Source organism: Rhipicephalus microplus, chromosome 1 (assembly GCF_043290135.1).
Source record: "Rhipicephalus microplus isolate Deutch F79 chromosome 1, USDA_Rmic, whole genome shotgun sequence".
Lineage (NCBI taxonomy): Eukaryota > Metazoa > Arthropoda > Arachnida > Ixodida > Ixodidae > Rhipicephalus > Rhipicephalus microplus.
In genome coordinates, this window is record NC_134700.1 from 106,550,374 (window position 1) to 106,561,600 (window position 11,227).

The 11,227-nt window shown below is 39.0% G+C and overlaps 1 long non-coding RNA gene across 1 annotated transcript; it reads right to left on the reverse strand.

The window, feature by feature from the left end:
* Positions 1–3,022: 3,022 nt before the first annotated feature.
* Positions 3,023–10,854, reverse strand: LOC142768730 (uncharacterized). Its single transcript, XR_012885416.1, has 3 exons — positions 10,782–10,854; positions 7,303–7,512; positions 3,023–3,151 (listed from the first exon to the last, which is right to left on the reverse strand). It is a non-coding gene; the product is annotated as an uncharacterized LOC142768730 (long non-coding RNA).
* Between the last annotated feature and the right edge of the window lie 373 nt (positions 10,855–11,227).

Below are 11,227 nucleotides of genomic sequence, written 5' to 3' on the forward strand. Positions count from 1 at the left end.
AATTGTACAAAGTTCTCTCATTACAACAATTGTACAATACTATACATCACAACACCGCAACAAACATTTTGATTCGCTCGACATACAGTTGTGGCACAGGATAACAACCACATTAACTTATCATAATGCACTCAGCACTGTCAAACTCATTGCGATACGACCTCAACACCTATCCCGTGTACTTCGAGCTGCGCTTGCGTCCTTTCTTGCGGTGCTCGCTCGATTTCTTCTTGTTCTTCCTCGTTCTTTTTCGGCGAGCCCTTTCCAACGACAATATTTGAGGTGGCGTCTCTGTTCTGCTCTGTTCTGTTTTAACTGTTTTGCTGTGAAGAGGTTGTGGTGCCTATTGCCTCGGCTACTCCATATCACAAAGTTCTGCAGCGAAAAATAAAATAATAATACACAACGGTACCCAAAAATTAACAATACGGAAAAGAAAAAAAAACACATCATAGCACTCTGAAACCAGTTCAAATAACATGCCAATACACAGTTTTTTTCACGCAGTTCACACAGTCATAAACTACTTACACGCACACCTTACTAATCTAATGTCAGTATATACATGACCACATTTTACATAATACCCATCCCTGACTGTCAGTCATAGGCGCTTGTCCAGTCCGGTCTCCACTAAAAAGTCTGTTAGGAAGATTCTTGCCTTTTTCTGGAGATGCATCTGAGGCCATGGTCCGAGTAGTTTCTTTATTGTGAGGGGCCGTCTGTCCAAACTTGCAAATTTGTTCTTTAATTTTTCTCTTTCATTCGCGCATTTAACGCACTCCAAAACAATATGACGAACATTTTCTTCTGCATGACCACAATGGCATTCCGGTGAGTTGGATCGATGTATCTTGTGCAGGAAGCTGTTTGTGTATGCTACTTCCAATCTAAGTCGGTGGATCAATGTCTCTAGGTGTCGGGGGAGGTCTGTCGCTATGGAAAATTTTCTGTGTGGATCAACTTCATAAAGTACCATTTCCTTTGATTTAGGGCTCTCAAACCACTTCTCCATCGAACAATGGTTAGCTCCTTGCGATATAAAATGTCGAATATCCGCCCCAGACATAGGGATGGTGCAATCCCGTCCTTCCTCCAATGCTTTCTTCGCGAGACTATCAGCATATTCATTTCCCTTTATTCCAATGTGGCTGGGTATCCATTGGAATAAGATGTTGTGACCCTGCGATGAGGCATATTTCACAGTTTCTGCGATATATTGTGCTATTTCACCATTGTTGTAAGGTGATCTCACATTTCTGATTAGCTGAAGAGCAGGTTTGCTATCAGTGCATATCACCCATTTTCGTGGCTCGGGATTCTCGCAGATAAGCTTAACTGCTTCAAAGATAGCCACCAATTCTGCTGTCGTCGATGAAGATTTGTGCGATAATTTGTACATCTTCTTTTTCTGAATTTCGGGTATAAAGACCGCACAAGCTGACGCTTCTTCTGTGCATGATCCGTCTGTATATATCTTCGTTTTTTCATTATGCATTAAATGAAGCTGATGAAGTACCAACTGTGCCGCTACTAGAGGTGCCATGTCTGTTTTCTTCTCTAGCCGTCTATTTTACGGATAACTTCGAGAAGTGGCAGCGTCTAAGGTGGTTTTGAAGGTTTCCATTGTTTAAATTCTGCTACTACTGCTTGAAATGATGATATAGTATCCTATAGTCTCGTTGCCGTCCTCTGTGTTAGCGCACCAGATAAAAAATGATTTTCATGTTGCGTGAAAACTCTAAATAAATTTTGAGATGTTTCTCTAGTTCAGAGTACTGCCAAAGGTGGCTCTCGAGCCTCCGCATACACTAAAGCACTGGAAGTTGACCATGGTAAATCCAGACATACGCTCAAACTCCTTGCCAATAACAAGTGAAGTCTCCTTTCGGTGGAGGCTGGGAGTCCATGCAGCAGAGGCAGTGAGTAAGTTACGATAGGGCGTATCCAGGTAACATGTAGGGCTAATAACGACTCTGTAGTACCACCCCATTTGGCCCCGCAGAGATGACGGAGGATTCGAATGGCCTGATTCATTTTTTGTTCCAGGGACTGGACATGAGACGACCATGTTAGTCTCCTATCTAAAATTACTCCCAGGAATTTATGAGTTTTAACCATTTGAATAGGCTGATTTTGCAGAATAATCTGGAAATTTCCAGGTCTTTTTAATGTAAACGGAATTGTGGCTGTTTTAGCCAGACTCAGTGCCATACCTTTCTTTTTTAGAAAATGGTCTACATAATCCAATCCTTCTTGTAGAGTTTGTTGTACATCCAAAAACGATGGACCAGACGTCCATATACTTATATCATCAGCATATCCCTACTGAAACGTTCCGTAAGATGCGGAGACCTCAAGTACGGAATTATTGGAATATGGAAGACGTATGATGCGGACTCCGCATAAGACGTATGATGCGGACTCCGCATAAGACGTATGATGCAGACTCCGCATCTTATGGAAAGACGTATCATGCGGAAATTACTGAAATGTGTGCATGTTACGTCTGAATCTAGTGCAAAGCAATATAATGTGTAAATTGAATAGACGTCTACATCTTGAGTACATGCAATACTGTGTACAAATCACAATATTTCTTAAATGTGCATGATGAGGGATTGAATCATCGGCATCTTTCTAAATGCCGTGATGCGGAAGCAAAATTACCTTTTAAATAAAATACAATACAAAACTACTAAATCAACATGCTAGCGATCATAAATTATGGTTACATTGCAACACATTAATGCAGTGTTCTATGCAAGACTAAAAGAACTTATAAAGTTAATAATATCAATAGAGAAGCAGTATTATACACATCAGCCCTGCTACAATCAATATATTTTTTTTATTTGTCTGTATGCTCCAGCTGTGAATAGTAACATTGCACTGTTGATCGTACACAAATGAGGTGACTGCACCGTAATTTCACGAGCTCCACCTAAGCCACAGGATGGTGGCACAATGTAACAGCAATTTTAGAACAAAATGTTTAAACACTAATAATATTCATAGCACTGTGAAAGTGTGGCGCTGTGTTTATCTCATGAATGCCTTGTGGAGATTGGCGAAATGCTGCTTGAGGCTCCGGCACCACTGTAAATTTTGAAGGTCACTGCCTTAGAACTTATGTGTCCTTCATAGGCACCTGGAAATGAAAATAATTGGCACAAATAATGTCAGAGACACATGTTAGCACAATAGTTTACATGCACAAGAAATATAACACACAGAATGAAACTGAAAATGTAAGGCACACAATCCTTCATGTTATGCATATGTGAATAATAGAAGGAATGAGTGTATAAATTAGTTCTGCCACATAAAAAATAGCATGCTTATCACAGTGAAAATAACTAGGTTGTCACGATTTTCAAAGGTAGACATAATCGATTAATATGTCCTTATGAAATTATGATTTAAATGCTTCCTGCACAGTAAAACTTTAGGAACTGCAAGTGAAAGCTCTCAATGTACATTTAATAGTGTGTGCATGTACATCTGCTGCCTTTATACTATACAGTTTGTGCACAAAATTGGCATCTTGAACAATTTTGAGAGTTAAACTTATTCAACTTATGAAGGTTAAAATCACCATGAAAGCAAGCAGGACCAGGCAGGTGCCATTAAAAATCTGTGGAAGCCAGATAACTATAACTGAACTGCACACATATAGGGGAGCAAAAGTAACAGAAATTCGGCTGCTGACCCGCATGTCGCGGTATCAAACCCCGGCTCCATTTCCGATGGAGGCAGAAATGCTGTAGGCATGTGTGCTCAGATTTGGGTGTACGTTAAAGAACCCCAAGTGGTCGAAGTTTCCAGTGCCCTCCACTACGGCGTCTCTTATAATCATATAGTGGTTTTCGGATGTGAAACCCCACATATAAATCAAGAATAACAGATATAAACTGCCAACAGAAAAGTTGGGTGCATGTGCTATCTGTAAGTGCTTACACCTTACTACATACAGCATGCTCATTCCATTTTAAATACCGATATTGAAAATAACTGCTCTATTAGGAATGTAAAAGGTAAGGTAGAACTGAATGACTCTACAAAAAGTGACCCTGTTATGACATCACGTTTTCTTACAACAAAATTGACTAAGACTCTCAAATATCATTATGCAAGGAAAAAATCTTCAAAAGAACAATCAAGTTTTAGGTCATAATTTTTAATATGGCTACTATGACTATAACCAAGAAATCGACCCCAACACTGCTAATGTTAGTTTTTAAGGCCTATGTTCACTAGACAATGAACTACACCACAAAAAGCACAGCGTTCAGGCAAAGCACCACACAAAAAAAGAAAGCAGTGCCTTTTGTTATTACCTACAATGCCTTTAAAATGGTAGTTTTACCTCTACTTTCCGCTTTTTATCTAAGTAACTGGTGTGAAACAAGTTAACTGAAAATGTACTGTGCCTCCAAAACCTGTTGGTTGAATATGAATTTTTTAAAAATTGGTGAAGCTTGCACTAAATTAGGCTCCACAAGCCTTGGAACAGCGAGACTACATGACTATTAGGACTACTTTGGTTACTTGTGTTATGTTTCTGCGCCTAAGCATAAAGACAAGGGCTTAACTGAATTGCTGCTAACAAACAAATGCTTTCGAAATTGCCGGAGTGTCAAAGGATGCTCAGCCATTTGTTGTTTTTCGCACTGGGCTATTCTACACCAAACATACAAACCATACTGCCTGGCGACCATCACAGATGTATAGTTTAAAAAATGATGGTAATTTACTCTTCTGAAAATAGTTATTTGCAGAAATGTTTTGAAGAGAAAAATGTAGTGTTCACGTGGGTACCTTCAGAATTTCGCAGAATGTCGTGCGGGTGTTATTTGTGAGAAAAATTTCAAAGTACCGCTTTTTCTTGCCATATCAAATTTGATCTACATAATAAGTAAAGATGCTTCTTAAAGTATTTGAAGCCAAGCAACATTAGTGCAATTTTTCCGCTACATAGGCTTTGAAGCATTCAGCCAAACTGTTTATCGTTTGCATTTCTTGTATGGCAATATTGCATTTTGTATGAATATTTGAGCCACAAATACTCACTGCACAGAAGTTATATTTCACGAAAAAAATATTGTTAGGTCCAGATTAGAAATATCACTATATAATCGTTTTTGTCCACATTGAGACGCAATTTGAGCTGTGTGTTTGTCTAATTGAAAATTATTTTCATGTGTAAGTTGAAAGCAAATAAACAGTTCTTGTTACATGGCAAGTGTTATCATTACAATTTTTGTTTAAATGAGGAAAATGATTTTTGAAGTCTCCTATTGAGGGCCATGGGGAACTTCGGAACGGAAGCTGTCGTATATCAAATGAAGAAAACAGCCATCATAAGAAAACTTCAAAAATTCATTTCTACTTTAAGACAAAGTGTAATCATATAACTTGTCATATAAAGAGAACTGCTTCCTTGCTTTTGATTTGGCGAAAAAATTTTACTAATATTACTGAGCTTCATGCACTATACACAATCACCTTTACTTAATACCTAGACCGAATTTGGTGTAGAAGAGGCAGTATTTTTGAAACACTTTTTACATTTTACAAACAACACCCAGACGACTTCCCGGGAAGTCCAGAAGGCACCAACGTGGCCTAATATTTTGTTCTCCGCGATATACTTTAGCATTTTGCTGTTTTCAGAAAATTACAGTAAACGAGCACAATATTTTTTTTTTCAAAACACATTTAGGACGGTTGGCAAAATGGCTGGGATGTTTGATGCGTAATTGCCTCACTGCCAGAATTTATTCTTCCGAAGCTCAAGCTATCACATCTCTGCTACTGCTTCCCTCACATACAATGCCTGCATAGGAAAGAAAAAGAAAGGCAGGTCCGACAAAGTTCACAAGGCAAAATAATTTCATGTTGGATAAATTCATTACCATAAACAGCAGCAAAATAACATTCATTTTGAGTAGTCCAAGACACAAGCTATATACCAGCATACTAAGAGCCAAGCACAAACTTTTCCTTTGAACATGTGTGGTGATAGACAGGAAGCACTAATTGCAAGACTGATCACTCTGTAATTAACTAAATGAAGTACAATGCACTGTTCAATCCAACACCACATAGGCATCTTTGCTATAGCAAAGCCATGTGTCATTGATTCACGCACTAGATGGGACAATGCAAATGTAACAAAAAAGGTGAAAAAAGAAAACAAGGGAAAAAAAGAAGAAAAGGGGGGATGCAAAGTAGGAGCAGTGTAGCACTACTTTTACTTTGCATTCCCCTTTTCTTTCTTCTTTTTTCTTCTTTTCTAATATTTATCTTTTTTTTTGCTTCCCTTACCCCCAACCTCCGACAGGAGAACACTTTGTATCAGCGCAACCTAACTTGAAAAGAAGCAAGGGCTGCACTCTTCTGCGTTATAGGTTTTTTTTTCAGACAAACATTTCCATTAGGCACACACACCTACACCAAAAGATGATGTCATTACTGACCCCATTTAAACTAACACGCCAAGGATGACAAGGTGACTTCTAAAAAATAGGTCCTCCTATCGCAACATCGGCCAGCCTGTCCGAAGCACTTCTACTGTTCACCCTGATTACCCCACTGGATGCTTCCATCTGTCGACTCGCATCTTCATTTTGGATAACACTAAGACGAGCTTACATTGATGAATATGCACGAAAGTTTAGTGATGTATCATGTATCAGACTAAGCAACTCTGTTAAAAATTATTGATAGCTTGCTTCCAGGCTTTTTATACTGTAGCCTGAAACTACGTAATGTCTTCTATGCACATGAACCAGATTGACAACGTAATGCACAACATGCTTAAGAATACTGCGAGGAACAAGTTAACGACAAAACGACCAGCCACCCAAATCTTTCGCTGTACATGTTTATAAAATGTTCATGTACCCCAAACGAGGTGCTTATGATACAAGCCGAAACAACCTACAAGTAGGGCCTTGGAGTCTTCTGGAAGTAGGCGTGTTGCATTTTTTCTGTAGAAGGCCTTAAACCCATAAGTGAGGAACAAAACTCCTGTGTAATGAAGAATGTTGGCAGCTATCAGTTATAGAAAAACCTAATGCAGCTAATCTTCCCCGACACATCTGTACATTTAGAGAGGTGACGTAGCTTCTGTGATTGTGGCAGTAACTCCAACAGGACCAGTGCAAAAATTGGCACTACTTGGCTCGACAAATGTCCAAACATGCCTGCCCGACTCCCTCTAGTCATCCTGGCTGACTCTGACACAAGATTTCTTAACTGCTGGCTGGACAAAAACAAAACCACTGAAGCACTCACAATACACAGCGTGAAGTTCCTCTGGAGTGGTCAACTTCGTCTTCTGTGATGAAAGAGCAGCACAGTGTACTGATAAGGCACTCCTTGCAATGGTTTTCAATGCCACACCGTGACCTTGCTGTTCCTGTTGAAGAGAGCTCCGGGAGCTTGGAGGGTGCTTGCTCTTTTCTGGGGGCTGCTGCCGCTCCTCGTTTTCTGCTCAAGGTCAACCTGCATAAAGTTGTAGACGAGGCTTTAAGAGTTGTATATAATGATATACAAATTTTCGCTGAACACACATTTCCTCGTGGCACACTGAAGAATTTCTTATAAAACTTAAGGCCTCGCATATGCAAACATTTACAATCGATCCGAAGGTGCACTCGACTCTAAAGGAGCAAGTTTGTTATGTAGTGTATATAAAGAAAGGTCATTCAGCACAACCACAACTACAGCTGCACACGAAAACGACATTTTACACGATCCTGTTTATTTACATGGTCCATTTTATTTTATTTACAGGGTACATTTTACACGGTGCTGTTGTACACGGTGTGGTCTGCATGAACTCTTGAACCGGGCACTTTATAGGTTGAAAGACACACACAGAGTTTGAGACAAACCTAGTTTCCCATGGAGCATCCTCTTGCACTATAACAACACATCTCAATCTAGTTAGTTGGTCAAAACGAGGTGAAAACAGCTCGCACTTAAAAAGCACGGGCAGAAGGAATGACGCCTGCACCCTGTGCTTTCTGTACATTCTCGTTGAGGGTGCAGTTTTCACCTTATCCTTATGCAATTTTGCATTTATAAGATTGTTCGCTGCATAATCTTTGTGGCGCTAAAGTGTGTGATACCGTCATGTGTATCCCATGTAATTTATAAATATAGAATACAAGTTAGCTTGATTCAAAAATAACAAAGTGCATCCAGCGCCATGTCCTGTAGCCATTCTTTAGGCAAGTGGCAGAATGATTTATTCTTCAAATTATATCTTACTTGTAATCACTACAAGAGTTAACTCGTACACTGGCACATTCTGTTTGCCTCTTCAGATTACAAGGTACCTTTTTTACACCAGAAAATCTTCAAGAAGAATAGAAGTGTTGTAATTGTGAAGAAAGAAAAGTAGAAGGAAAAAAGATAACCTGCCCTGGACAGACACCGAGCCTGGGAACTTCGAATAACATGTCCGATGCTCTATCAACTGAGCTACCATTGCGGCTATCCCTCTTCCATTTTGTACGGTATATATGCGCATTTATACATGGAAGAGTCAGTCAGCGCTGCCTGTTACCATTATGTTGAGTGTGGGACACCTTTTTTTGCCTACTGGCAATTACATTACGATTGCAATTACATTACGATTACTTCCAATATCACTATACTTCTTTGGCAGCATTATGCATCTGTCAGTTCTCAGAAAATCTGCTAGTCACAGGAGGAGGCAATAGTTCGCCCTCCCACCTAAATGCATGTACTTGAACACATGCACAACTGATCAAAAAAAAAACAAGTCACACACTGCTAAGATTACTAAGATTCACTGTTTCAGATTCATGAGTAAAGGAAAGAACTATAAATTTAAGGGTTTATTGTCTTTGTTGAACACATCATAATGAGAACTAGCAGAAAATGATGCCAAACAAACTATAGGGGATGTTATCAAAAGTAGCTTTAACAAAATTGTGAAAAGAAAAGTGAACAAAAACGTAACTTGGCAACATTTTGACAATTAAATTGACATTACTTTTTATAACATCCCTTTATTTTACTGGGTAATGTTGTCGGGTAATTCTCATTATTAGAGTGGTGAGTAGGCTGACAAAGAAAGTATATGGCATTGATACTTCTTTTGAACAGCTAAAAGTTTGAGGAACTTAAAAGAGCGGAAGCTACTTTGAGTAGACCAGAATATTTAGTTGGAGACAAAAAAACGTACACACATTTTTACCAGGCTTTTTAACCTATTTTGAGACATAAAAGTGTATGCTGCCAGTAATGTTAAGTATCATTACTTTTGTCACACTATGCACTGTAGCAGGTGTAGTTAGAGTGGTAATAGTGAAGGATTAATCAAGCACGCCACCAAGTGCGTTCACATCAATGGTCGCGTATTTTAAAAATAAACCTGCTGTATAGTAAAAAAAAGTTTAGAGCATTTATGATTTTATCCAAGTCAAGTTAAACCGACTGGGTAAGCAAACCATTTGCATAAAATCAAAAGGCATAAAGTGATTCATGTATTATAACTATGTGAACAATTTCAGCAATGCAGGGCAAAGTGACAACAGTTATATTAAAAACCCCCTCATTATAACATGCATGAAAAGCACCACACCAGAATATTTTATAGTGCATGTAATATCGAGACTACTAGACTGTCTATTGACCTTTTAGAAAAAAGGTATCTCCTTCACATTCAAGGGGCAACCACTTAGCCTTTTCCTGGGCTTTTCTGTGAATATTTCCTGAATTTCAGATATCATTAGGATTGATTTAGAGTGAACAGATTTTGCTTACGCATTGAAACCTAGTTCTGTATGTAACTGCAATTATGGGTGCCAAACCATCTCCAATTAATTTTTAACATTTAACTCATTTTTTAACTGCAGCAGCACAACTAGCTATGGGTGCCCAAAAAGGAGCTAGAAACAATACCTTTACCTCTTTGAGCCCTTTGGAAGTGTTCAGCTTCTCAGTGCTCACCTTACAACATTTTTTTTTAAATACGTGTTTGTGTGCCCACTGCTCTTGCTCCTTGTACAGTGAGGAGGAGCACATGGCAAGAAGAGACAAGAATGAAGCATAGCGAAAAAAGCGAAATAAGCGAGGACTTCTTTTGTATCGTACAATGTGTGTAACATTACTATTGCGACAACATAAAGACAAATTATCACGGCTACGCATCCATTGTAGAGTCATACACAGCTGCAACACCACGACTAAATTTCAACCTTGTGTTGGTTTAGGATTCCTTTATAGTGGCAAGCTAATGATATCTGCATTTGTTTGGCACATACTAAGATGCAGTGAAATGTGATATGGTAATCTCATTTAGAATGTACGTCATGTGGCTTCATTGTATATGTGGCCACAAGTAACTCTGGTTTCAAAGCAATATGGCAGAACCTAAACAGACCTCACCGACCACTCCAATCTGAACTTGTCTTTGCTACTTGCCCATTATCATCCTAGCAAAAAATGAATAATTGAATCTGCTGCAGATAAGTGCTAGCTTATGCTAAGGACCAAGTCTGAAGGGTGTTTTGTCATTATTGAGATCAGTTATTTGTTCAAGAACACTTGCTGTCAAACACAAATACATTGCTGTCGAAGCATCAAGACTCAAATATAAAGCAAAAAGAAGTGTCTCTTTAAAAATTACAGGTCACAAGGCAAGATAAATATTTTATATACTTTGGGTGTAAGGCACGCACAAGAGGTGCTGCCATATCATACTTTTCCTTGTGTTGAAACCTGCTTGCTTTACTCACCCAACACATCTGTAAAGATGCCGTGAAAACACCAAGGAGCTGATGCAGCAAGGTCGAACACATGTCCAGGGATGATTCCACAATTCCTAAGCAGCCCTACAGCCTCCACAGTCCTGCAACCATTTGTAAGATAAATATAGTTCTACCCAAAGTTCTTGGTTTACAGACAGACATGCAAGACGCATAACCACTCTATAGGAAGTTTGCATGATAATGCGCTGGGTAGCAAAACGGATGCCAATACTAAGTATCCCGGCCTGCCGCTTCTTTCTTTCCGTTCTTAATTAATCAATCCATAGTTAATAAATGTTCTTCCAATGTGAAGTGTACTGGCAGTCCGGTGAAGAATTGCAATGTATTTCGAACACAGTCCAATTCATGGCAAGTAAGCATGGAATAGCGTTTTGTCAGCTCTTCGAGAAAAGAGCATGAAGTATAGCTAAAAC